This window comes from Chelonia mydas, chromosome 7 (genome assembly GCF_015237465.2).
Source record: "Chelonia mydas isolate rCheMyd1 chromosome 7, rCheMyd1.pri.v2, whole genome shotgun sequence".
In the NCBI taxonomy this organism is placed as follows: domain Eukaryota; kingdom Metazoa; phylum Chordata; order Testudines; family Cheloniidae; genus Chelonia; species Chelonia mydas.
In genome coordinates this window covers 9,989,551-10,016,281 of record NC_057853.1, presented here as the reverse complement: position 1 = coordinate 10,016,281, position 26,731 = coordinate 9,989,551, and the positions used below count along the sequence as shown (strand labels likewise).

At 40.6% G+C, this 26,731-nt stretch overlaps 1 protein-coding gene across 50 annotated transcripts in view; it reads left to right on the top strand.

Moving 5' to 3' along the window:
• The window catches only part of FOXP1 (forkhead box P1), a 499,998-nt gene that overhangs the window by 332,836 nt on the left and 140,431 nt on the right, over window positions 1–26,731 (top strand). Inside the window, exon 1 of one of the 50 annotated variants that reach the window (XM_043551478.1) lies at window positions 12,461–12,607. The exons of the other annotated variants lie outside the window; for them this stretch is intronic. The gene's annotated coding sequence lies outside the window, so the exon portion shown is untranslated. Of the gene's footprint in view, window positions 1–12,460; window positions 12,608–26,731 lie in introns of those variants that run through there. 50 annotated transcript variants of the gene reach the window in all.

The following is a 26,731-nucleotide window of genomic DNA, read 5'->3' as shown; positions in this document are numbered from 1 at the left end:
TCCTCCCCCCGCGAAACTGGAATGGATGTAAATCTCCTGGAAGTCAAAGTAGTTTGAGACGCATGCTGAACATTCTTACCATTAATCCAGTCTTGGATTAACGGGGAGGAGTGATATCCATTCCCCTGTGCATAGAAGTGGTCAGTTTATGAAACTGGTGTATCAAGAATCTCATCGCTTTATCAGCAACATACCTCCCAGGAACCCAGAATTTGCTGGCGGACAGCTTCTGTAGTTACTTAGCCACCGACCGTGAGCAGGAGGTACACAGCTCTGTGGGGACCCTAGCTGGGACCTGTTCACCTCCCAGATAAACGGGAAATGCAGCACATACTATTTCAGGGGAACTCAGAATTAGTTCTACAGAGGTGAAGCTCTCCTACTCCCTTGGGCACACCATTTTAACAGCGCCTTTCCTGCTATCCCACTGTGTTCTTGAGTATTGTGGAAGATTTGACTGGACAGAGGATGAGTTGTTCTCGTTGTGCCCAAATGTCTCGGGCACTTCTGGTTCTCAGATCTCCTCAATATGTCTGCTCAGCCATCCATCCACATTTATCACTTCTGGGACATCTGACCCTTCGATTTTTTGAGTTAAGATATTCCAGCATGGAAGCTCTTCACTTCCCAGCTTGGTATTTGGGTAGGCATCAGATCTAGAATGGTCCTGTTCTGAAACACAGCAAGCTGTTTTACTAATAGCAGAAAGGACTCCATCAAAAAATGTTACCTAGCCAAATGGAAATATTTCTCTGTCGGGGCTCAGTACCACTGTGTATATCCCAAGACATGGGGTGTTCCTGATATTTCGGATTACCTTCTCACCCCAAGATGACAGGTCTTTCCCTTAGCTGATATAAGTTTACCTGGAGACAATCAGTACATCTCACCCTTCAACGGATGCCTATCCTGTATTTGCTTATCCAATCACCTCCAGGTTCTTAAAGGGCTTAATTAGAATTGTCCCACCAGTAACCAGACCAGCCCCTCAATGGCTCCTTAATTTAGTACTTTAAATGCCTGCCAAGCCACTTTTTGAACCCCTAGTTACCTGTTTGGTACTTCACCTGTCTATGAAGGTTGTCTTCCTCATTGCTATCACCTCATCCAGATGGGTAGGAGAACTGGGTACCCTGATGGCAGATCCTCCTTGCACAATATTTCGTAAAGACAAAATCTCACTATGACTACATCTGAAAGTCACCCCTCAGTATTTTTGGAGTTCCTCATAAACTGACCATCCACTTACCTGTGTTCTTCCCAAAGCGCCCCACGCTTTCAACAAAGAGAAAAGACAACATTCCTTCAGAGTGAGATGGGCTTTGGCATTTTACCTACAGAGAACAAAACAGATCAGAAAGTCACCGAGGCTGTTCATTGCCATAGTGGAACGAGCCCAAGTACAAGCTGTTTCCTCCCATAGGGTCTCCAAATGGATTTCTGGCTGTATCCTACTTGTTATGAGCTGGCATACCCTACTTGTATCCTACTTGTTATGAGCAGGCTCACTCAACAAGAGCACAAGCAGCATTGGTAGCATCACTTCAAGAGATACCTCTGCTTGACATTTGGAAGGCAACAACGTGGAGTTCCACCTACGCATTCAAGAGACATTACATCTTAGTCAATGCCTCCTCCACTGATGCATCCTTTGGGATGGTGGTTTTTGAAGCAGCCATGCCACCTGCCACTTCACACCTTCCTCCTTTCTGAGGACTGCTGGTAAGTCACTCACAGTGGAATACAGACAGGGACTAGTGTTTAAAGAAGACAGGGAAGTTACTTACCCCTCACCACTGGAGTTCTTTGAGATGTGTGGTCCCTATCTGTCTTCCGTTCCCCACCCTCCTTCCCCTCTGCTTCGGACTATCTCTGATTTGTGGTAAGAGGAGGAACTGGAGAGGCATTGCTCTGCACCTCCCTTTATACTCTAGGCACAGAGCATAAGGAGAGCAAGAGTGCCGCCACGGACCAACGGACACTGCTTGCAAGAATTCCTCAGTCTCAGAAACTTCCCTCTTTATTTTTTAGTTTATTGCTAAAATGTATGAGTGACTGTCCTTTTTTTATTGATGTGATGGTATACGATCTATTTTTACATGTATACGTTTTAGACCCAGTGGCCCACTGTGGTTAAATGTTTGTTTTGAATACATGTCCAGCGTACTACCTTTTCACAGAAGACAAATGTTGAATGCATTTTTATGAGGTGGAAGAGATTGTTGAATGTATGGAAACCCTTACTGGCTGAATTATACAACTGAATTCATTCAACATGTTTGGTATATCTTGTTCTTTTGGTATTGCCACTCTGTTCATCACCTTTTAGTGCTTTAGGCATATGGCATGCAGTACATCCAGAGAAGTGTCAACAACATGGCATATGTTGTACATACTGATCTGGATACACCACTGAAAACAATGGGCCCAACTTTAAAAGGCATCGTGCTAAGAATAGAGAATGCAGCGATATGCAAATAGTTAATTCACCATTAGTTTCGTGTTTGAAGTCAGAGGGTTATATTTTAATGACTTATTATTTAGTTTGCTATTTATTTGTTACTAATGCAAATTAAAAATGTAATCTTGTGGTCATGTTAATGCAGGCAGACACCTGCACCAATGCAGAACCCAGCTGACATCAGTAGGCTCCGTGTGGGCTCCTGGGTCTACCTGTGCGGAGATAACTGCAGGGTCAGAACCTGTGTGAGAGAGAGGTGGTAGTATTTATGCCAGCTTGATGGTTCTGGTGATCCAAGTGGTCTTTTTAGTCCGTAACAGGGACGGTGCAGCATGTGACAGGCTTTCCCTATGCTGTCCCTCCCATTTGCCTCAACCCTAACTTGGGGAGGCCGCCTGTAGAAAAGGTCGTTCAGTTCTTGGCCTTTTTCTTGGTACTGCTAGCAAATCTGTTGATTGAGGGATGATGATAGTGGACTGAGCCCACCAAAGGCATTTTGTGTAGGCCACCAAGAAGCCATTAGATGGTCACAGTCAGATTAGCTCACTGCTGACCTGTGTCCCAGTCCTGCAAATGGACACACACAGGCAGATTGTTGTGACTACATGGAAACCCTTTGATGGCAATGGGACTCTGTGGTCAAAAAGATCTGCACCATTTGAATCCAACTGAGGATCGGGGGGCCTGGATTCATAGTGGTAACGTCGAGATGGAAGGCTCTGTATCCCATTCCCAATTCCAGGAGCTATCCAATTCCCCACTCCTCAATGCACCCTTCATCCCCCAGGAACGTGAATTTTAAAATTAAGAAAATTTTAAATAAATGTTTATTTTAATCAATGTGTCTGAGAACTTTACAAGTATGTTTCACCTTTAAAATAAACTATTTGTACTATATTCTGTGTCTCTTTAGCTGTTTGTTTTGCTGAGTAGGACTGGCTCTGAAGCTTTAATGTCTGAAGTGCAGAGAAGCAGTGAGTGAAGAGAGACATAGCTCCTTCCCCACAAAGGATAAATATTTTTCTGTTATCTGTATGGTCTTTTAGCTGTTCATGATATTCATGGGATTGTGCAGATCACCACCAGGGCAAAACAGAACAATAAAATATTTGGTTTTAATCTTTATTGAATGCTGAACATTTTGTGCATGTTTATGAGGGTTAACCATTAATAGCACATGTTAATGAGTAGAAGTCTTGAGCCAGCTTCTGAGATCTTTTAGTTAGTGCATGAATTTTCTAATAGATGACAGTACTTGTAACGTGCCTAATTATGAAGTCATGTTCTAATCAAACCTTGAATAAGTGAAGAATTTCCCCCCGTCTTTTGCAGTTATGTCTGTGGCAGACACACATCATTCCAGTGCTTATTCTTTCTGGTTTTTCTCCTTAAACATTCACTTAGTCTCCTTTTCTGAAACATTTATTTGTACTGAATTTCAGCACAGGAGCGTGTGTGTGTATCTTTTTTCAGCTTTACAACATCAACACAAATGGCTGAAAAATGGTGACAGCCTCTCAAGTTGTTGCATCACTTTGTCGTACTTCCAGATGAAGTACATGAATGTGATTATAGGTAATAAATATCTTTTTTTTAAACTTATTGCAGAGGCAGTTTTTCCCCCTGTTAATGAGGGTAATTTGACTTGGTTGAAGGATTGCAGTTCTTAAGAATTAATGCAGCAATCCAATTCAAAGATTTAAAGAGATCTAAGATTTTTCACAGGTCGTGTGCTAGTGAATGTGCTCCTATCACATAGCAGCTAATGGACTTGAACAACAGTCTGTCATTTACTGTTACCTCAGTGTATAGCAGCTTTGCCCTTGATAGCAAGTATACTTTCCCAGAGCAGGTTATTTAGTACTGTGGTATATTTGTAACACTTTTAAGAGAGAGTATCCTATTTCTAACAGCCCTTATTACTGTATAAAGTGAGGTTACCTTTCTGACTTTCTTAATTACGTGTTTGAATCCTAATATGCTGTAGAATAAGGTATTTTATGCTCTGACAGCTGCCTTCTAATTTTTTTCTTCTTTTCAAATATGGCTTTATATATATAGGCTATATGTATATATATACACATTGCATTTTCACTATAAGTACACACAAGGTTTATTACATAAATACAAAAGTGATATGTCTTGGTCTCCATAAGTTCCCATTATTTTTAGGGATGCATTATTACCTTTTAACAATGTTTAGTTATGGCTTATTTGTAAATGACGTTAGAAATGCTCTAATTTCTTGATCCTATTATGTTCCTGGGTATTAAAAATCCTATTTTAAGGTAATTAGAAGGATTCTCTTCCATTTAAATGTGTGTTCTCCAGACAGTGTCACTCTATACTCTGCACACAAGAACCTTTGTTCCTTAATTAGAAAAAAGACTAGAGCTCATTAATTGTGGATACGAAGTGATGTCTGCTTAAATGGTGAAGCAATAATACAGTTTAATGATTGAGCCTATATTTTAAAAAGTCTTATAATATTTAGAATTGATAGTGATAAATACTCTGAATATGATACAATTTCCAGTGAATCATATTGAGACTTTTATTGAAAGCTTTTTCTTTAGGAGATTGAACCCCAGTCAGGTACAATAAATAAGGGGTGAATTGCACTGGTACAGTGTCTGCCATTTTAAAAAGTCAGCATATGTCAACAGTCTCCACACAATGATTTCTGAGATACCACAGTTTTCCCCTGTACCAGTTGTGATAACTGTCTAGCAACTGAATGGTTTTGATCTTGGCCTTATGGAGTCAGATTGTGATGAAAAGAATATTTTAATTGCTTGCTTGCAAACAGGATGTGTTATAAATGTTTAAACACTTCGTAAGGGTTTATTTTGGAATATGAAGTTGTGTGTACTTTGTCCTTTACATTTTTAACATCTCACTTGCATCCCCTAAGGAAGAAAATGCAAGAACTTTGAAAGCTAAAATACAACACTGTTTACTGAAAGATATGAATCTATATAGTGACCACAGACCTGGGCAGTGTGCATCCCTTCAGATATGCAGCAATATTGCTTAAACTTCAGACTTCTACAGATTTGGAGTGAGCTCCCAGTTTTATTAGTAAGGGCAATGCTGAAAGAGAGCAGAAGCTTATGGGAGCTGATCGTTTGGATTTTTTTTTCACATCAGGAACCAAGTACTTGTATTTCTCTTGCTTCATGCATATAATATTACACTTTCGGTCAAATAGGGATCATAGAAATTAGAGATGTAACAGGCTGATTAGATCATTTAGTCCTTCACTCTGCCATTGCAGGAGTAGCAGTGTGACATCAAGGCCTTCTGCATCCATACATTCACAGCAGATGCTGCCATCCTACCGCATGTCTATGGGACAGAACTTGTGCCGTGGTTTACTGCACAGTTGAAGCCAGGTACCCTGGAGCTGCCAATTTCTGTGCTTTAATATTTGTATACATTTAAAATTCTGATTTTTACTAGTATTCTGAGGCGTTTCAAAGGATGCAAATGGAACAGCATGGGAAATCATTTGAAAGATATAGATTATTAAGAAGGTGAACACTTCTTTTGAGGAATGACTGGACCATGTTCTGTAGCATCACCCTGGTTTCACTCTCTACCTCCTGCTGTCCTTTTCAGCTCCCCAGCTCAGACTTTTACTTCAGCACTACCTTTTTCACCTACCTTCCCAGCCCATTTCTGTCTTTTTCCCCTCTTCTCACTTTGAGCATTAAACAGGGATAAAATTGTTCTAATTTTTCTAATGTTAATGAAAATCCTTATTAACAAAACAGAGTGTTTCGTAAGTGAAGAATAGGAAATTTGGCATGTAGAAGTATGGGTTTGTCTTCTGTTATAATAGTGTTATGAATCAGAAATGGTGACTTGGGTTGGAGGAGGGAACCTTCACTCAAAATGTACTGCTTTCTAGCTTTCGCTGGCTGGAAAATGTGATCTTTGTAACCTTCTCTATTGTACAGCTCTCTGTGAGAAAGAAAAATAGTTTTTTACATTTTAAAAAACTCTGTTCTTCAATTGGCTATGCAAAAATCTTATTACAGTATTTATTCCAAACCTGCACACATAATGTTCAGTCAAGGAGAAAACAGCAAAAAACAGTTGTTGATGGACTTAGCAGAGAACTGGATTAAATAAGCATTAGTCTACTGAAGCTGATTACAGGAATATGAAAATGCAGTATCTTAATGGTACATATTTTCATGTGGCAGCTCAGTTGCCTTCCATTTTGCAGCTAATATGTCTATTCTTATGAGTCATTTACTTCTTTAATTACCTTTTGCAGGCAAGGCACCATGGTATATTAATGTGAATGATTTTTACTGCCAGTTTATCATACAGTGCCCCAGAAGTTGAAAGGCATAATTGACTTGGAAGAGCAGCTCATGAAGGAAACAATATTTAGTTGACAGTTTTCCTTGTACTCTCTGTTGACGTTTATGAGTTTACACTATGCTAAAGGAGTAATAAACACAATTTTCTTTCAATAACAGGAAAGAGTAGCTTCTCAAATACATTTGTGGAAAACAGATTTGTTCATTTCTTGAATAATATAAAATAATGTGTTTCCAGTGCGGAGGCATATATAAAATTGTCAATTGAATTAAACCTTGGAAGGTGCATTTATAACCAGCCTTAGAGCATTAGAAAGTATTAGGATGCATATGAATCAAATCAATCTAATGAATATTTAAATTATGTACAGATTTGGATAAATCATTTTCAAATCTGGGTGTTGGATTATTTGGTGGCCTTCTCTTCAATGGGAAAACTTGAAGAGAGCATGCAAATCTGTTTGCATAGGTGGGAAAATGCTAGTTTGAGAGCTCTTGATAATGAAATCCTAATTCGCAGTTTCTCGGTAACTTTCCCGAAGTTACAAGCTTGAGAATAGTTGAAAATACAGGATTGCAATCTGTCAAAGTCTGGGTTGTTTCTGGAATGATATTTTTATTGAATTGACCTTGTCAAATAGCAAATTCTCTTTTAATACATCCAAGGGATCATGCAAAGGTATGATCAATCATGTCGTCCACTTTAATTAATTTAAAGGCACACATGCACTCATAGCTAGCTTTAAGCCACCACATTTCCAGCCTTGGTATGTTGATGCAAACTATTCTCTCGTTGGCTTGGAGACAGTTAAACTTTTCACAGTTTTCTACGATTGTTTGCAGTTCAGCCCGGTGCAACATAATGAAAGTTTTCGAGCCATCTGTTGTTAAGCTGGCGGTGAGCAAGGCCAGTATATCCAAACAAAGTGCTGGCCTGCTGTAAACTGAACCTGTCAGTTTAGCATAGCTTTGTTGACCTCCCCAATGTGCAGGGCAGCCTGTGGTACCAGGCGCTGGCTGTGTATATAGCTTAGAAGGGAACTGCTTGGGGGGACCATGTTTACTTTTTCCACTTAGTGTTCCTCCCACAGGCTTGAACTAGTTTATACTAAATCTTTAAATTGACACTGTTTTTTTTTCTATTCTGAACTTTTTGGGTTACCGAAAAAAAAAATTCGACCATTGCTGGCGTTTTGAACTTTTCAGAAAAGATTTCAAGAAAGAAAGGTGTGTATGCGTGTGATAGATATGTTCACAAATATCACAGCTTGGTTTCTGGGCTACTATTGTCGTCTTTGTTCTGTATTATTTAAGATCAGTTACTCATTTGCTTCAGAGTTTGGGGACTAGTAGACAAGGTGGAGCATAGTAAGCAGTGAGTGCTCCTGTGTGTGTTGTCTTAATATGAAACTGATGTTGCATCCAACAATATCTGGAACTGGTCTCTTTTGCTTTTTTTTTTTTTTTTTTTTTTTTTCTTGGTTTTGTTTTGGTGGGTAACATTTCCACTGTATGATTGTATAGAATCTAAGACATGTCTGACCAAAATCCCAGCGATCGAAGCTGGAAATGGCTGGAACCCTCCTGCTTTTCTTTGTTTTGTTTTCTTTCTTGTGTAACATGTCAAGCTTGCCTGATTTTTGCATTCTCACCCGTCTCAGTGCACTTGTATCTTTCCTGTTCTCCTTGTTCCTCAAACTTTCTTCCCCTTTTTCTTACTGAATGAATGCTTATTTTTTGTTTTTTTGTCTAGGAGACAGTATATGACATTTTACCGTAAATCTTAATCCATGGTAAACAATTTGTGACCATGTTTAAAGGCTTGGCAACAAATCTCACTGAGGCTGAGACAGGAAAATAAGTGTTCCCTATCTCTGATGTTTGCTTTTTGGACTCCACCTACAGCAAATACCTTTGTGCTTTGACCTCTGCCAGAAGTACTTTTTCTACTTTATTTTCTACTTTTGGCGTACTTATTGTGTGGTTTTTGGCCTCTTCAAGTACATTTTAGCTACCCAACCGTTTTTGGAAAGCAGTCTTGTTTTCTATGACCCAAATGCTGCAGTTCTTAATCAGTAAGAAGTTTACCTGGGTAAAGACCTGCATAATTTTGGCTTTGTTGTGTATTCCAAACATACCTCTTGTGCAGTTACTAAAGTGCGTCCTATACAACCACTGTTAAATATGTCGCAGCCAGTCAGTAACTTCAAATGGTATGTATCACATGTAGTGGAAGCACCTCAGTATTTCACAGAAAGTAAAGAAAGAACAATTAAAAGTCATTAAAAGCAGTTTTTTATTTTAAACATACCAGAGGGTTGGGAATTCCACAGTGAGGGGTATAATGTATACAGGACCAGTCACCAATCAATGATGTTTCAAGTTACATTCTGTGCCATATGTTTTAGGTGCAAGAAGTATGTCAGTGGTGAAAAACTCTCAATTTAAAATTCAAATGACTGCACTTACTAGGAAATCCCATACAACCCTAATCTGTTTGTAAGGTGACTGACACAAAGTGCTTTTTGTTTTAAGGTAAAAGAAAATGCTTTCAGGATAGGGTTTCTGGTATAAATGTCAGGTGCAATGCAATGTGTGCTCTCTAAAGAAGTCGAGTAGATAACCTTGGCATTTAGGACATTGCCTTTTACAAAATGAAATTGTATTTTGGTTTTTTAAAAGTAGGACTACATTAAGAGGTCACTTATTAGCTATGTTTTTGCTAGCTGTCTGAAACTCAGCTCTACTGTCTATTAAACTCAAACCACTATGTAAACATTCCTGTGTTGTTCCTGGTCTCTACAATGGCCAAGGGGATCAGGTTTCACCTGCCTGCACATCTTCAAGCAATTAGAGCAATTAGCTTGAAGCCATTTCACATTCAAGGTCTGCTGTGACATTCAAGTCCAGAAGAAGTCTGGAGGAAAAAAAAAAACCAACAACCGAGAATATAGAATGGCCACTTTTCAAAACACATGAATAAATAATCCACTTTCTCTTTTTGTATTTACAGCTACTAAAGGATGCTGTTGTATGGGTTCTGAATAAGTATACAAAATTGTTGTTACCAAGAAAGCATCCTAATCATTTAAACTTGATAATGAAGTTTTGCCTATGTGTTGGGATGGGTAAGGGAGAGGAATAGCAACCTGACTTCCAATGGTTATTGGTGTGAAATTATGTTGTCCTGGTCGTATTTATTGACCTCGCTTGCTTGTAGGACAAATTTTTCTTCCTGTTTATGTGGGGATTTATATTTGATGTTAACATTGTAAAACTGCACTCATTCAGGTACATGTATCAGTTACATTGACATTCAGCACTGAGTTTAGTGATTCTAGCAGTAAGTCTTCAAAGCTGCTATTTTTTAAAAGGTTGGAGCAGATTAGTGGTGACCTTAAAAGATTAAACTAGTACAGTTTAAAGATAAATAATCAGCCTTTAGCACATTAGATAGCTACATAAGCATGACAGAAGGTGACTTTCTTCCAACAGTTCTAGAATCCAGGAAGCATTTTTACATTTGTAACTTGGCTACACAGGACCAGTGCTTTGCACAAAGCAAGACATAAACTGATTACACCACTTCAAATTGGTTAATGCAGTTTTAAATCCACAGTTTTCCTGTTGGTTTATTATGCAGAAGAGGGTAATTTAAAAAGCTATGCCCACTGCAAAAGATGATCTTGCTTTGCTGTCCCGGAGGGTGTTCTTAATCAGAAATAACCGCAGGCTAAATTATAATGTGGAATTCTGCTGCCCTCTAACCTACTGCCTGCTCATTCAATGTGTGCTAACAAACAGCCCTCAGTACAAAATTGTTTGAGAATTATTTTTTTGTTATATGTGCTGACTTCAATTAAAATAAGAAGCTTTTTGGGGGTGGGGAATTTAAAATGTATAGATGTCCTGGGAAAGTTTTAGCAATAGTTCCTTACAAGTCTTCTCCAGTACTTAACTATAGACACTGTGGCACATGTAGTTCAATTTAAATAAAATCATCTCATGAACTAGTTTGTCTATAGTGGTGGGAAGGAGGAGAGTTTAATGACAGTCCAGTAACTAGCCACTTTGAAGAACTAGAACTCTTAAGACACGTGCATCCTGAAAGGGTGGATGTTCCAAAGGACGAGGTTACTCATCTCTTGAATTTCCACCAGCAAATCTCTAATTCTGCTTGTTATTTTATGGGCAAGCATGGGTAACTATTCCATATTATAAACAGTGATATTTTGAGTGGGGAAGTAAAGGCATAGTGGACTTTTTTATTTTATGTTCAGAAATACTTAATTAAAATGTACAGTTGGCAAATTAATTGGCAAGCTTAAGGTAAGAGTTACTGAGTTAGTAAAAGACTCGTTGCACGACACCCGTTTTCCCCCTTATGTTTACATGCTGGAGCGGAAACGTGGTACTTCAAAAGGAGGTGATGCCTCTGTAAAGCAGATCTTTCCAAATTTTTTTTCTAGACTAGTCTTCTGTTTCTATGATCTGCCTTTTGAACTGTTTTTGTGGCTGATCAGTTCCACCTAATATGTCTCTTGATTTCTGCTATTGTAATACTCAGACGACATGCTGTTCTCTTCATTTTTATAAGCTTTAGATGCTCCTGCCTGTCATACTCTGGCGGTTTATCTTCAGCGTCTGGATTTGCTTTCAGACTTGCATGTCTATCAAGCTGCTGTTGCTTTGAATGTGAGATCAAAAGAAGATGAATTCCAGTAAAAAATTTCCTTGTATGAAGAAAAGATTGGGGCCTATGTAAACATTCCACTGACAGCTCCCAATGAGTTATTTTAGCAGAGCATTAGCACCCAGAATGACAGACAGTCCAAAACTACATGCTAAATAACAAATCAGTCCCTTCAGCAGCAGCACGTTGCCACAACACCAATGCATTTTCTAAAGGAATCCTGTTCCTCTTTTTTTTTTTTTATTGAATATGGATGTTCGACTGTTCATCTCTTTTCAAGCTGCCTTACAGTGCAAGCCCTAGTTTACTTTTCTTGACAATATCTGTATCATGTCACCAACATGACAGAAGACAGGACTTTGATAATTGGGGTGAGAGACAGTCAGTGAGTCATCCTGAGTTAAATAGGTAGTTTGTTTTAGTGAGTGAAAGGAAAATGTAAAGAAGAAAAAGCATCTGCTAGAATATTGAATGCATACTCCTAAGATGTTAGATCCAAAGGGTTGGAGCGGGGTGGGAGTGGGGGTTGTGTCTTTTGTTGTTGTTGTTGTCTGTTGTTTTAACAAATCAAGCAGTCTGAAAAATAGCTATGAAGTCTGGCCAACCCTAAAAGACAATTTTAGACATAAATGTATACCACTGCAGAAAGTAGGAAAGTCTAGCTGGACTGAAACTATATGTAAATATGAATTTGCCTAGCTGCATAAATGAACTGAATTTTTGCTGCTGTTTGGTCTAGTTCATTCTGTGTTTCTGCGTACAGACAGGGTGCTTTTAATAATGCAGAATTAATAGATTTTTTTTTGTGATGTTAAATACAACTTTGAAATTACCTGCAAGCTCCTGCTGATCTTTCAACTTTGCAAGTGAAGAATTGCTTAAGGAATTCTTGTGGTTTCTTTGTCATTTTAATAAAAGCAGACGTTGCTACTGTGGAGGCAAACCTCCCGTTGTTGCCTACAAAGGGCAGTGCTCCAGTGTGTTTTCCCTTCAGTGTGCGCTTCGGCTGCACAGCACTTCCTGTTTATTCAAACATCTTTTTACCATTCTTCAACCCCCGCTTCACAGAAACAGCCAGAACACATCTACAGCAAGAAGACGGAAATCTAAAGACAGACAGTAAGAGCTTACTCTGTTAAACTCTTCATTTTCTCTGTAAGTGTTCAGAGAAAAGGAACACGTAGCTTGGGTTGAACTTTTCACTTGCTATCTTCCTCTGTGGAGGTATTCTTGCAATGTAGGAAAAATTCATAGCCCAGGTTTTTAGAGCAAAATAAGATGATTCAGTTAGTTTACTGCCTTGCTGGCCACCAACGGGTATTTTTTAACAGATTTTAAGAGAGATCTGGCTAGTTCTAAGTCCTCTTTTGGTGCACTGTCGCTTTCAAATATATCTCTGGAGCTTAAGCAGTCGTGTTGTCATTAACCTTATGGGGGCTGACTTTAGCTTAGAATCTATGTATGCTCATTATGTTTTGTGTGTTTTCCTAACGTTTTCACAAGTAAAAAAAGTCGAGAGAGCAAAAGAGAGAGACTCAGAGTGTGTGTCTGCAGAAATGTTTCTTTTTGTCTTCCCCAAATTGTTTGCTCTGTCACCATTTGTGAACCAGTCTTGCTAATATTTGTTCCAATTTCATGCTAATAAAGATCAGGCTGCTGAAACAAGCATGGCTATTATCTCATTCATATTACTGTTGTTCAGACTGGTGATATTACAAAAGAAAAGGGAAACCATGCTCACTTTTGGTGACGGTTGTTAACTTTCATGTTCGGGGCTTTCTCTCCAGGTCTTCAGTGTTAATGATTAGGGTATCTGTGCATCTCAACTCTTTTTCAAAGATAGCATTGAGTCTCTGTGGAATCTGCGTTTATAACATGTATGTTGTTTATCCTGTCTGTTCAGCTGACTGACTTAATAAAGTATTCAATATTTCCTTGATATTCTCCCCTCTCCCTTGAAAGACCACCAAAATAAGTAGGCAACTTTTTAATGTGATCATTCATGGCATTCGTATACTGGCTATAAAGCATAAGAGGAAATGGAAAATATGTAGCCTGACCTATGGAGAAAATCCATCCTCACTGAGGCTTTTTCTGCCTCCGTGAGGTCCTAATACACTTTAAAATTTTAAACGGTAAACTCCCATCTTCCTAGAAAAGAGAGCGAGTGAGAGAAATCGAGCTGTGTATTCAGCCAAACCACAAGTACAACAAACATATTTTTAAAATATATTGCTAGGCTGGCTTTTTAATGTTCAGAAGTTGTTCTTCTTTGCAGGGGAAAATGGTATTTGCAACTGCCTTAAGGACAATTTGTTTAACAGTAGGAGTAATTGCATGGGGAAAATGGAAAGAGTGACTGAAGTTATTTACTCAGATGTTAGTGTAGGTGTGGGGCAGAAAATTCACTGTGGGAACAGTGGGCTGCTTTTCTTGGTATCATAGTCTATTTGATGACCATCAAATTTCCCAGCTCGCTGGTTTTGTTTTTTCTGGATGGCATGTTTGATTATTTATCAGAAGGGAAAGGGAGTAGCTGAAGCAAATAAACATGTGACCAAGCTGTGTTTTGTTTTCCACTCAGAAGGCCATGCCCTTTAACAGATATACAGAAAATAATAAGGGTATTGTTTTATGATAAAAGGAAATTGTGTGTGTCATTTTTTAGCAAGTCACTTAACCCTTCGTGGTCTGTGGCCTCCACCTTCTAAAAGCTCACAAGGTTTGCCCCTGGGAGTTAATCCACTGATTTTTATGTTTTTGTCAGTGGAATGTTACCACTGATTATTTGTTCCACCATTTGGTAGATTTATTATAGTCATTTCTGCTTCAGCCTATCCATAGGTTTTTTTTTTTTCATTATAGTTAGGTGGTTGACTAAATCAGAACCACTTGCAGTTTTGTGGAAGGATGGATGTTGACTGTTGAGCAAAATATTGACAGCACCGTTAGCCGTTCTGATATTGCTTCATCCAGTGTTACAATGTGGAGTTACAACAGTGCTAAATCCATTTCAGACACTCTCTCTCTTTAACACAATTCTTATTAATATCATCGTGGACGGTATGTGGCTTCTAATGAGAGTTTTAGAGAATGTTGAATATATCTTCTGTGAAAAACTATAAACTAAATAACTTAAGAAATAAAATAAGGGGTTGTCTGATTGGTGGGTAGCAGGTTGCATGTTTTAAGGTGCTTTTACTGAATTAAAAGAAACAAGTTAAGATGGTGACATACTGGGATACAATTCAGACCATGGGGGGGGGGGGCTGTCACCCTTTCCCTGCCACCCCTGCCGTGCAACCTGGGGTGCCTTACAATGCCTTGCTGAAATAGGTCCCACCTGGGCCACTTACAAACAGCCTCCCAGGATGCAAGTCACACCCTGAGTGCCTGTGTGTAACTGCAGCCTGCCAGCTGCAACCTGGCTCTCACCAGCCTTGGTTATACTCTAGGGTGACCCCAACATATCCCCAGTAGCGACTTCCCCCCCCCAGAAATGTGTGTCCTGTACTGCCCAGCCCAATCCTGGACAGTACAAATATTTTAAATCCATTATTCCTTGAAGGGGATAATATACCATTTTATAATCTTAAACTGAGTTACCCTAACACTTCATTTTAAACGCAATGGATTAGTAAAATAAAGTTTATTAACTACAGAGAGAGCTTTTAAGTGAGTACATGTAATGAGGCATAAAAGTCAGAAATGGTTACAAGAAAAATAAAGATAAAACACTTAACAGTGCCTAACTTAACAAACTATTAGATTTATGCAAAATTTCTCACCACATGCTTCCAGCAAGATTATTGACCAAACTCTTCAGATCAGGACTCCCCCCCACTTCCCCCTGAGTCCAGTGGATGTTTTCCTTTGTCATCTTAGGTGCGATGCCAGAGACAGACTGGGCAGGGGGAGGTGTTTGGGGTGTTTGCCCTGCTTTTTGTAGTTTTCATCTTTTTGAAAAACATTTCTGTCTGGGAGCTCGGAGACAGAGTCTGTGTGGAAGGATGTTCTCTGCTGTTTTTTCCCACCTGTTTGAGTTTTCTTTGTTTTCCCTCCCTGCTTGATGACTCTGTTTACTGCTTAAATGCAAATTAAGGCAAACATATACTCGTTTGTTCGAGATAGGCCTGTTTAACCAGTTTGGTGCTAGGTGAGTTTCAAACATCATACAGGGAAATCCTATAACGTCATGTACAATGTTGCTGCACCTATTTTATCAGGACAATACTGATCAGCGAGTTATGAGTTTTCAAATGATATCTTACAAAGCATACTATTGTACAAAGATTATTACAATAGTGTGTAGGGTGTGCATTCAGGGCTTTATTCCGTCACACTGACATTTGTGTGAAAGGAAACTGAGATGCAGTTTGTTTCACATTGTGCAGGTAGGTATAAATTTAATAGACTGACTTGCTTTCAGAATCTCTCTTTGTCTCTTAGAATTGCATGTCAGTTCGTGTGTTTATTAGCTCCCCTAGTCTGTAATACTAAGTGACTTGCTGCTGTACCTTAGGTGTATTATCTAGGGTAAGGGTCATTCTTTTTGACAAGGACCTAGATTATGGTCAAAAAAGAAAAATTGTATGATTCTTTGAAGTTGCATAAAGAGATCCACATTGATAGTGGATCCTGAGGAAGGACCTGAGTTAGGACAAAGCAGTGGCTTTATGGAACTAGTTTGAGGAGGGTATTTCTTGCATAACGGGCTGGGTTGTGAGCACAGAGAAGTTTGTGGGAGAAATGGACAATCAGGCAGTGGAGCCTGGCATTGTAGGCTTAGTATAGGGGGTAAAAGATGACATGACAGGACACAAGAACCGATGAGTAGAGAGGGGCTAGGTAAGGTAAGGACCAAAAGCTTGAATTTGATGCAGTGGAGAAGGGGGAGCTAGCAGAGGGTCTCAGCAGGCCCATGGTATAGTCAGAATAACAAGTCAGGAAAATGTTCTTAGCATTAGAGTTTTGAATGGGCCCCGAAGAAGGAGAGACTGGGAGGGCAGAGAGTTAGAGGGTGCCATACTTGAGATAGGAGATTATGAGAGTGTTAAAGGTGTGAACAAAGACAAAAGGCCATGTCTTAGAGATGTAATGGAGCACACTTCAAACACAGCCACGATTTATGGATCTTGAGGGAGAGCAGAGTCAAATATGACAGCCAGGCTGTGGGCCCGAGTAACAGGGGGTATGGTGGTGTCAACAGTGCAGAGTGTGTAAGAGAACATAGGAATTAGCATACCAGGTTGGACCGGTGGCCCGTTTGGTTCAGTATCCCATCTCTGGTCATAGCTATTACCCGATGATTAAGAGGAAGATGCAAGAAGCCTCAAGACAGAGAATTATGGAATAAGCTGCCCATCACGGAAGTTTCTTCCTGACCCCTGATGGTTAGAGGTTGACTGATGCCCTGAAGCATGAGGGTCCAAACCCTCTTTTATTTTGATCTTTTTCTAGTGTATGGCTATGGATGTTCTCATTATCTATTCAACTGTCTAATACTTTTTGGAATGCTACTGCACTCTTGACATTGGTGGTAGCTTGTAAAAGTAAGTTCCAAAGGATAAATTTGTTGCATTTTAAAATTAATAAATAAATAAATAAATAATCCCTTGATCAGTTTTAAATTTCTTGTAGGACAGCTTCATTGAATGTCTGCCTTCTGTTTCTGCTTTACCATTTAAAAAAAAAAGTTACTAGAACTGAACACACTGTTCTAGGTTAGCTTGTGCTACTGAGTTGTAAAATGGCATTGTAATATTTGCAGCGTTATTTTCCATCCCATTATTTGTAGATCCTAACATTTTGTTTGCTTTTTGACCCCCTGCTGTGCACTGAACAGTGGTTGCTTTGAGATGTCCACAGTGATGGTGAGGTCTTCTTCCAGAGTGGTTACAGATCATTCAGAACCCAATAATGTATACCTGTAGTTAACATTATTCCTGCCAATATTCAGTGTCTTTAAATTGTTAACAGAGGGTCCCTTTGAAGTTCCTACAGTCTTCACAAGTCTCAACTAACCTAAGTAATTGTGTCTCACATGCAAATTTTGCCACTATGCTTTCCATCCCTGGATAATTACAGAATTTATAAAAACAGTATTGGTGTTAGTGCAGAACTTAAGGCTGTTGACACTTTTGCTGTTTTGAAAATTGGGTTTTTATTCCATGAGCCTCTGAATGCAATTTTGACCTGTAATGTTTCAGAACGAGGATTAAAAATATATTTAAAATATCTTGGCTACGTAATGGAAACATGCAAGCAGCCCTGTTCAATATACAGTTTACATGATAGCCACAAAAAGGCAGTGTCCACTCGTACAGGACTTTTTCTTGGATATGAGAATTTCCTTGACTTCTGGTGCCCGAAAAGAACCTTCCGTGGCTGGTCCTCCAAATATTCAGTAGTCTGATTCACTTTGGATAAACATGCAGAAGTTCAGAAACTGATCCAGGCTATCTGTTCCCCTTTAGCCTGCAAAAACGGTCTGGACATCTCATAAGATTTTTTCATACTTCAAACAGTTCAGTTCGGGTTCAGTTTGCATTATGAGCTGAGGCCCTTGTCAGGTAGCTTTTATTCTATCAGGATGTGTTCGCTCAACCCCCCTTTGTCGCTGGGATAGGCCTCAAACGTTCTGGGCCTTTCCTTGCCAATATAAAGGTAAGTTTTTCTTGATCTTTGGGAACCTTTTACTAGGTGATGTTTAAGTGGCTCTGGCGAGTCTCGATAATGATTTCTTGCAATAAAAGAGAGAAGTGTGGAACAAACCCTTTTACTCCGTTACTGCCTGTTACTTTGTAAGAGAGCCACGGAAGATTTCAGATGTGACTAGAGAGTAGAATTTTCCTAGCCTTTGTTGCTGCCAGCGCTGGTCCTAGATTCACTGGTACCTGTAGCATAACTGGATTGGGCCCCGCATCCCATCGTCTCTTGCTTCGTGTCTGCCTCCTTTCTTTCACCTCTCAGCATTTATGGAAAGGACAAGAACCACCCTCCTAGCCCCACCTGCAGACTTTCATAGTTTCTGAGTAGTTCCTGCATACCTGGCAGCATCTGAAAATGACAGAGCTGTGTGGAACCAAATCCATGTCTCTTCTGAATGCTAGAAAGGCCTTCTTGAAGCCAAAGGGGCATGGTTCTATTTTGGAGGGACAGGATTTAGGGAGCTAGGCTCTGCGAGGGATTCCAGTGTGTCCATGAGCATCAGGATTTAGGGCAGGGATGGTGAATCTGCCATTTCTCTCTGCCTAGAAAGGGCACAAGTATTATAGAAGATACTCCAATGCAGATGACAGAATGGCAGCTCTGGTGTGACTCCTCTGCCATTCTGTGGTGTTGGAAGGAAGGATTCTTATTTATTCTGCTGTACTTCCCCTTATTTCTAGAGAGAAACGCCTCAGCACACAGCTATGCCCTTGGGGAAGGATTTGGGCCTGTGGGAGAAAAATAACATCTTTTTTTCCTCTCCATTGGCCTACATAGAGCTAGGAGACATTTCAGGGGCACAAAGTGGTGAAAATTATAAACACTTTGGTAAAAAAAGAATGTGCATAAATATGTAATGGTCCCTGTATTGCTCCAGCAAAGGAATCACTCAGGAAGTGTGTGGCTACATCCATCTGCCTAAGCCAGGCAGTCAGGCCCAGCCAATCACCACTTTATGTAATGAATGAATTAATTTTTATCAAAGCTTCTCCTTCCCCCAGCACCAATATACAGAGCTGACCAATGTCCTCTGGGTAAACGCCAGATTTCCAGAGACAACTGTGCTGCAACAAATGGGTGGAGGACAGGTGAAGAGTGGACAGGCGGGAGATATGGGCAGGAAGGGTAGCCAAGAACAGGGGTTAACTGAGGAGAAAAAGAGCAAGACTGGGAAGAAAAATCAGAGGTGGGGTATGAGAGATGGAGAAAAGGGGGTGGAGAGGAGAGAGGTGCCATTGCATGTTTTTCTGTTCTGGAAGGGGTTGAAAGCACTGGCTTACGAGGAGCGGAGGAATCAGACATTGGAAGAAAACATCTGCTTTTCTTTGCATCTTCTGTATTTTACTTCTCTTTGGGCGCCTCTTCTTTTTGGTTCCTTTCCAGTTTGCTAGCTGGGTCTGCTCACCTCCCCTTGTTCTGCTCCTCCCAGAGGAAGAGCACCTGGTGCTGCTGCTGCTTTGCACCTTTTTCCATACTGCTCTGTTCCCCCTCACTCTCCACACGTTGTTCTGATCCTCAGCGTCTCCAAGGTGCCGTGGTGCTACACTCCAGCGTACAGGTTGACTCTGCCTGCCTGTCTCCCCCCCTTTTTGCTCATCCCCACTTGCTGCTCCCAGAGGAAAAGTGCCATAAGGGGAGGAGCACAAGAAAGAGGATTGGGAGTGAAATTAACCAACCCTGAAACTATAGTGTATCCAGACTTCAGAGCTTGATGATGGCATTGTGCTTCTCCAGTCCCAGGAGCTGTGGAACAGAGTAGTGTGTAAAGATGGTTGGGAGCTGCGAAAGAGGAGACAATTGACAAATACTGGCTGAATCTAACAGCACTTCCCAGGCATGACTGAATGGAAGCAAGAAAACCCTGTAGGGTCTCCACGGAAAAGGAGTGGTTTGGAGCTGGTCTGTTCAGCTGCCATTGCAATATTACCTAACTTAGCCTATGCCTGAGGCCACTAAAATGTTGTTAAACTTGAAGAAAAATGGATGATCAGAAATCTTATATGTCTGATACTGAAGAACCTTTTTGTGCCTGAAACACTGCAGGGATTTTTTAAAAAGGTCTAATTGTGTGAAAACATGACTTCATGTTATTCTTGCACGGTCAGGGAAGAATGTCTCACATCTGGAAGTCTGGGTTGGGGTAATACTCTCTTTCCAGGCATGGTCTTGATTTCTTGGGGGGTTTTTTGGGGGGATTTGTTTTTTGTTTTGTTTTTTAAGAGTATAATTAAAATCACAGTAAGACCGTGATACTGGCAAAGAGGTCACTTCCTGCTTCTGCTACCCATGCTCCTCAGACTGCCATGTTATCAGCCCTGATTACTAGTAACATGCTGCTTAGATGCTACCTTCTTTCCCCTCATAGAGGAGGTTTTCTCAAACTATGAGCCCTATGCTTATTGCTGGGGATATCTCTCCATCTACCCAGGCTCACATATGGGGCAGCATCTGTGGCAAAGTCCCAAAAGAAGGGACATAAAAAAAGATCCATGCGGGAATTGAAAAGCATATAGGGATTTTGTTCTGTATTGTAAATGGTTCATTCTGTAACCTGTGATTCTCTATTTCTGATGTAAATAACTATCAACCACAAAAAAACAGGCTGGGCCACAAAATGTATGTGAAACGTACAGGTAGCACTGGAACTAGATCAAGTGATGCCCCTTGGAATGAGGGGCATTTGAGGGATATGATGGTTGAGCATGGATTGGTCTGCATGGGGCCTAAAACTCTTGTCCATCTTTTTATTTAGACCTTTGACAGTCAGCAAATCCAAATTCTTGATTCCCTGTGTGAATCGTTCAGCATGTACTGAAGTCTCACTCACATGCTTTCATAGATTTCGTAAGGGCCTGTCCAATCAACTAGTCTGACCTCCTTTATATCTGTGCTTGGCAGAACTCGTTATTTTTTTATACATAATTCTGACAGATAATATCAGTGTTTATTTTTAAGCATTTTTTTCAGTTTTGTTTATTTAAGTTTTCACAGTTCTGGGAAATTATGGGAGGAGCGGTCAGACAATAGCTATTTAATGATAGTAGATGTTGGGGTTCAGGAAGTTAAAGTTTTATAACTGTTAACACACACAAACTTAAACATGTCAAAATGTAAAGTGAAATCCTTAAATCAAGCTCTGATACCATTCTCCAGCAAGTTCTCATGTACTGTCTTAGGTTACCTGTCTGTAAATTTCAGCTATTACCGATGGAAATATTTTCCCTTGTTCTATCTGTGTAGAGTGAAATGGACATTTACATTTACTGATACAGTTACATTTACTGATAAATATCTAATCCTTCCAAGCCTGTTCATATCATAGGCCATTATTTTTCACTCTGTTAGCCCTCTTTAGAGCTGCAGGGACTCGATAGGGTTTCCCCTGCAGTAGCAACTCCTGCTCAGAGGGGGTTTTGGTGCTAGCACTGAGTGCAGAGAGACTTTATAACCTCTGCTGTTAATATTCCCTTTCTTCTTCCCTTCTCACCCCATGTCCCCCAGTGGTGCCCAGGTAGCTTGAAGCCATATGCGGGGAAGAGGAGGCGGTTGCTGTCTGCCTCAAGGCTGGGGGCTCAAACAGGAGAAGATTGGAAAAGTAGATAAGGGTTATGGGGGCTTCCCTTGAGCCATTATTTCCTTTCCCTGTACACTTGAGCTCTTTACCTGGGCCTATGGGCCCCTGTTTCCCAGGGTTCACATGCCACTCTCCAGTTTGTCTGGGTCAGCCTTACTGCATCTGGAAAAGCTTTGGGGAGAGAAACAAGCTGGAGTGTGTTAGGCCTCTCACTGAAGTGTGCTCGGCCCAGGCTACCATAACTGTATATCCTTTAGTAGTCGGGTGTTTCATTACTAGCTGATCGATGTGAATATTGAGAACCTGGAGGGTAGTGCTGGAGCTCATTTGCTTTGATAAAAATAGGGTCTCATGGAAAAACAGCTTGAGAGCCAATGCCATCGTATATTGAAGAGAAACAGTTAACAAGAGGCTCTGTAGGGCTGGACGTTGTAGTTATTTTTCAAATGTACAGTTCCTGTAAAGATTGTACACGGCACTGTACATTTACATGGCCCTTCGGTTTGTAAAAAACTTTTTTTACCATTTTTCCCCCCTGCAGTGTTTCCCACCCTTAATCCCCTTCTCAGCTTAGCAGCTGCTGGTTTTCTGAAGTCATTGGAGTTGCTCCAGATTTATATAGAGAGCAAAATGTTGCCCCCCAGTCTTGTGTTTATGACTTTAAAATGGTTGTGGAAATTGAAAGATTGAGTTGCTCATAATGAAAGTGTTCGGTATCAGCAACAACTTAAGCTATAGGAGACTGGGTGTCCTGGGCAAACAGCTGAGTAATTGCATTTTGCCTAACTTGGCAAGAAAACGAACAAAAACCACCATGTCCTGATCATCTCAAAGGGATAAGTCATTCCCCTCTATGTAGAATTGATTGAGAAATGTTAAATGGCTGCTGCCTTCCATCCCATAGGTTGTGTTTCAGTGGTGAGTGAAGTATCTCCCTTATATCCTTTATAAATCGAGCATTGGAAGCATTGGCCAAAAGATGCTGTGCCAGCATTATGCTGAAGTCATTGGTAAAACTCTCACTGGATTCAATGACACCAAGACTTGGACACTTACTATGTTGTTTATTTTTACAAAGTCCCTGAAATACAGGATTTAATTGTCTTTCTAGCCGTAGAAACAGACACTCCCTGACAGCTGCACGCTTACAAAAGAGCATGCTCACTGTTGTTTGGGGTCTGTGTGAAATGAGCTTGGTGGGGTCTGTCCACTTTCTAGCAAAGAGGCAACCGTGTCACCAAAACGGTTCTCACAGCTGGCGGTTAGTGGTACCAGCACTTCTGCTTCCAGTCTTGGCAGAAGCAAGTATCAAATGGGGTAAGGAACTACCCTCTCATGCCCCGTTCAACCAGGCAAGAACAAGGCAGGTGAGCAGGGCAGCAAGGGAAAGATAGCTGTGTAATAGTCCTATGGATTGGTAAAGGGCTTTAGTCTCCATTGCTGACAGTCTAACATCTATCAGCAATGAATTTATATATAAATAAAAACATGCCTTCTACTCATACAGGATAGTGTATTCAAATACAGTCTTGATTGTGAATCTTTGTGCTGATGATGGCTTAGGGACTGAATTTGCTGTCAAATTAATTTTTCCTTATATACTTGCTTGGAGTATTTTTATGGTGCTGGCGGCCACAACAGGTTTCCCAAGCTGACCTGTAAATCTCAGCCTTGCACAGGAGTGGTTATTGTGTCTACGGGAAAAGAGGTGATCCAGAACTCAGCTAGTACTGAAACACTTTCTCTCTTGAGCAGCGATTGTCGGATTGTATTAAATGATGAGTGCTGGTGTAATGATGGTTTCTGTCCACTGGGGCTGAATTGAGATCAGCAAATTAATTTCAAAAGGTGTACTCCAAATGGGCTTGACATAGCGTCTGCAGGAGTGAAGAAAGAAGGCTAACGCTTTCCCTACTAAGCTAATCATTCCTTTCTTTTACACACCCCTCTTTCTTTTCCCTACGTGTATGACGACTGTGGTTTAGACTTTAAAATGACATAGCCAAGGGGCATTGATCTCAGGTGGGGGTGGAGAAAGTTGAGAAAAAATTAGAGGAAGACAAAGTGACCGGGAAGAAGCAGTACTGCTGGAGACCTAATGGTAGCTTGGTGCAGATCGGCAGTAAGCACCGTACCTGGGAGCTGTTCCTCTCCACAAGCAACATTCCACATTTTAGAGGCAGGCTTATCTGTTGTTGGACTTAATAAGCAAAAGAGCCAAACCACGAAGGAGAAGATATGGAAAGTGCTGTTTGGTACTGCATTCCTCTGGGCTGTCTTAGTTCCCGCTGCTTGCCCCATCGCTCTGGTATGGTCTCTTCCCTCCTTCCCTTGTTGCTCCTTCCCTCTCACATAGTCTCTGTGACTCTCTTCTGCACCTCACCTGCTGCTCTCACCCTTTGTTTCCCCAACCTGATCTGTCTCCTTCTCTTCTGCCCTCTCCCTATACTGATCTCTCCTTGTGGGGTTGCTCTGAACCTCTTTCACCCCCTGCCTCCACACCACCAGTTCTCAGTGCTGGTAATGGGGTGGGGTTGGTGGAGGGAGTTCTCCTGGCTCACATCATCTGCTGGTGCTTGTGTAGGGACAGGAAAGAGCTGTATGAAGTAATCAGAGGGTCAGATCTGCCCTCACTCAGGTGCCGGGATCTCAGCAGCTGAAGGGGGTAGTGAAGGAGTCCAGCCTGCTGAGCAAGGGTTTGGTTCTGTCGTTGCTCAGGTAGGGTGTCCAGATGTCCTGCTCTTATAAGGACAGTCCCAGTGTTTGAGGCTTTTGTCTTACATAGGCACCTATTACCCCCCACCCACTGTCCCAGTTTTTCACACTTGCTATCTGGTCACCTATCTTCAGGTCTTCACTACTTAGGCACATGCCTGGGGTATGGGAATGGAATAGCATTGCCAAACCTCCAGGATTGTGCTGGAGTCTCCAGGAATTAAAGGTTAATCTTTAATTAAAGATTATGTCATGTGATGAAACCTCCAGGAATACGTCCAACCTGAATTGGCAACCCTAGCTGCTTTTCAGCTGCTCCCTACCCACACAATCTACCTGACCAGCTAATTGACCAAAGCACTGAGCTTGGGTCGGGCAGTGCGTGGCTGTCCAGCTTTAGGGCAGGACTGTTCCACTTGGAGAGATCTGGCTTTAAGGCTTCATGATCACAGCAATCATCAGTCTGGCTGCAGAGAGTTTCACAGCCAGCTCGAGTAGAAGCCAGTCGTTTCTTGCACGGCTAGTTGTTCTGGGGATCTTCAAAAATTTCTGGCAGCCAGTTTTAGTCGTGCAACCTCTCAGCTGCCAGAACGGATAGAATATGATCATATCACATGAAATGCATGCAAGGTCTGCTATAGCAACTGTATTTCAAAGAGACAACACATATGGTGGCTGGTTCTTTTTGGAATAATATCTATAAGCTGAAGATGTTTTATTCAAAAAGGCTGTAGCTTGAAAGGTTAGGGATGTGCTGATTGTTTGATATATGTTTAAAGAGAGGCTCCTGTGTGGGGTGGGGTTTTTTTTTTTGTTTTTTTTTGGCCTATTGAATCTAATTACTGGGAACTAAAATGATCATTTGATTGCACTTTTATCTGGAATTATTCTTCTGTAGAGCCAGTCTTAATATATAATAATATGTTGCATTTGTACTGTATGGCATTTCTTGTCTGAGAAACTCAGAGTGCATTACCAAGTATTAATTAATTAAATAAGCTGCACAACACCACTGTTAAGTAGGTGAGTATTCTTTGTCCATCCCCATAAGCCATGTAGGAATCTTTCTGCTGCTCCTGACCCACCCTTTGAGGCATTTTAACAACCAGCCAGGTTAATTAAATAGAAATAACTCGACTTGGAGGAATTCATTTTTAAAATATAATTGCAAAGCATAATATTGATTATTTTTAAGCATTTAAATTTTTTTATCAATTTTAATTTTCACAGAAGATTATGGGATCTAAGCATTTTTCTGTGTTTATTGATTTACATTTTCACTGTTGTGGGAAATTATGTGGGGGTTAGATAATTATTTAATGACTGTAGATGTTGGGATTCAAAAAGCTAAAGCTATATAACTATTAAACACAAATTGTCAACATCACATGTCAAAATACATAAAGTAAATATCCCTAAATCAAACTCTAATAAGTTCTCCAGCAGCATTTTACTTACTTTGTCTATCTGTAAATTTTGATTATCATCAATGGAAATATTATTTTCCTTGTTTTGTGAATATGGTGAAATTGACATTTACAGCAAAAAATCTAATCAGTCCAAGCCTAAAAATAATATTTTGCCTTCACTATGCATAGCAAGTTCCACTGAAAGATCTCCCAGTCATTCCTGCTGGATTTTATTAATTCATGGCCAATAGAATCTTCTGTCTTGTAGGCTAAACTACCAGAGTAGTCCTTGCACACGTACATGTGTGTGCGCGTGCGCGCACACACAGTTTCTTTGAAGATATGATTTGTGTGCATAGCTGACAGCTTCTCACGCTCCTTGCACCCTTTAAGGATCGCAGGACGCAGATACACATGCACGTCAAAATGCCATTTTTTTCGGTGTGTGGCAGGTGCACTGAGCTTTGAATGGCTATCCCTAAATTTAGAATCTGATTTTATGTTTACTTTTACCCCACCAATCTCTGTTCGAAAACACAGCCGTGTTTAAAATCTTTACTGATCTGACAAAGACTTGTTATTAAAGCGCATATTGAAAACAGCGCTATCAAGGTGAATGAAGGCAGGATATGAGGGGAGGGTCTCCTCCATAGTGGGCTGGCAAATCAGCCATGAAACAAGGGTACAGCAAAACTCTCAGCACTCCAGGAGCCCTATTCTGCAAGGTGCTGAGTGTTTCCGAAAATCCAATGTGTACCTTCCTCTCCCACTGAAATCAAGGGCAGGAGCAGGGAAAGGAGAAGAGACAAAATCCTTAGCTGCACTCAGTAAGCA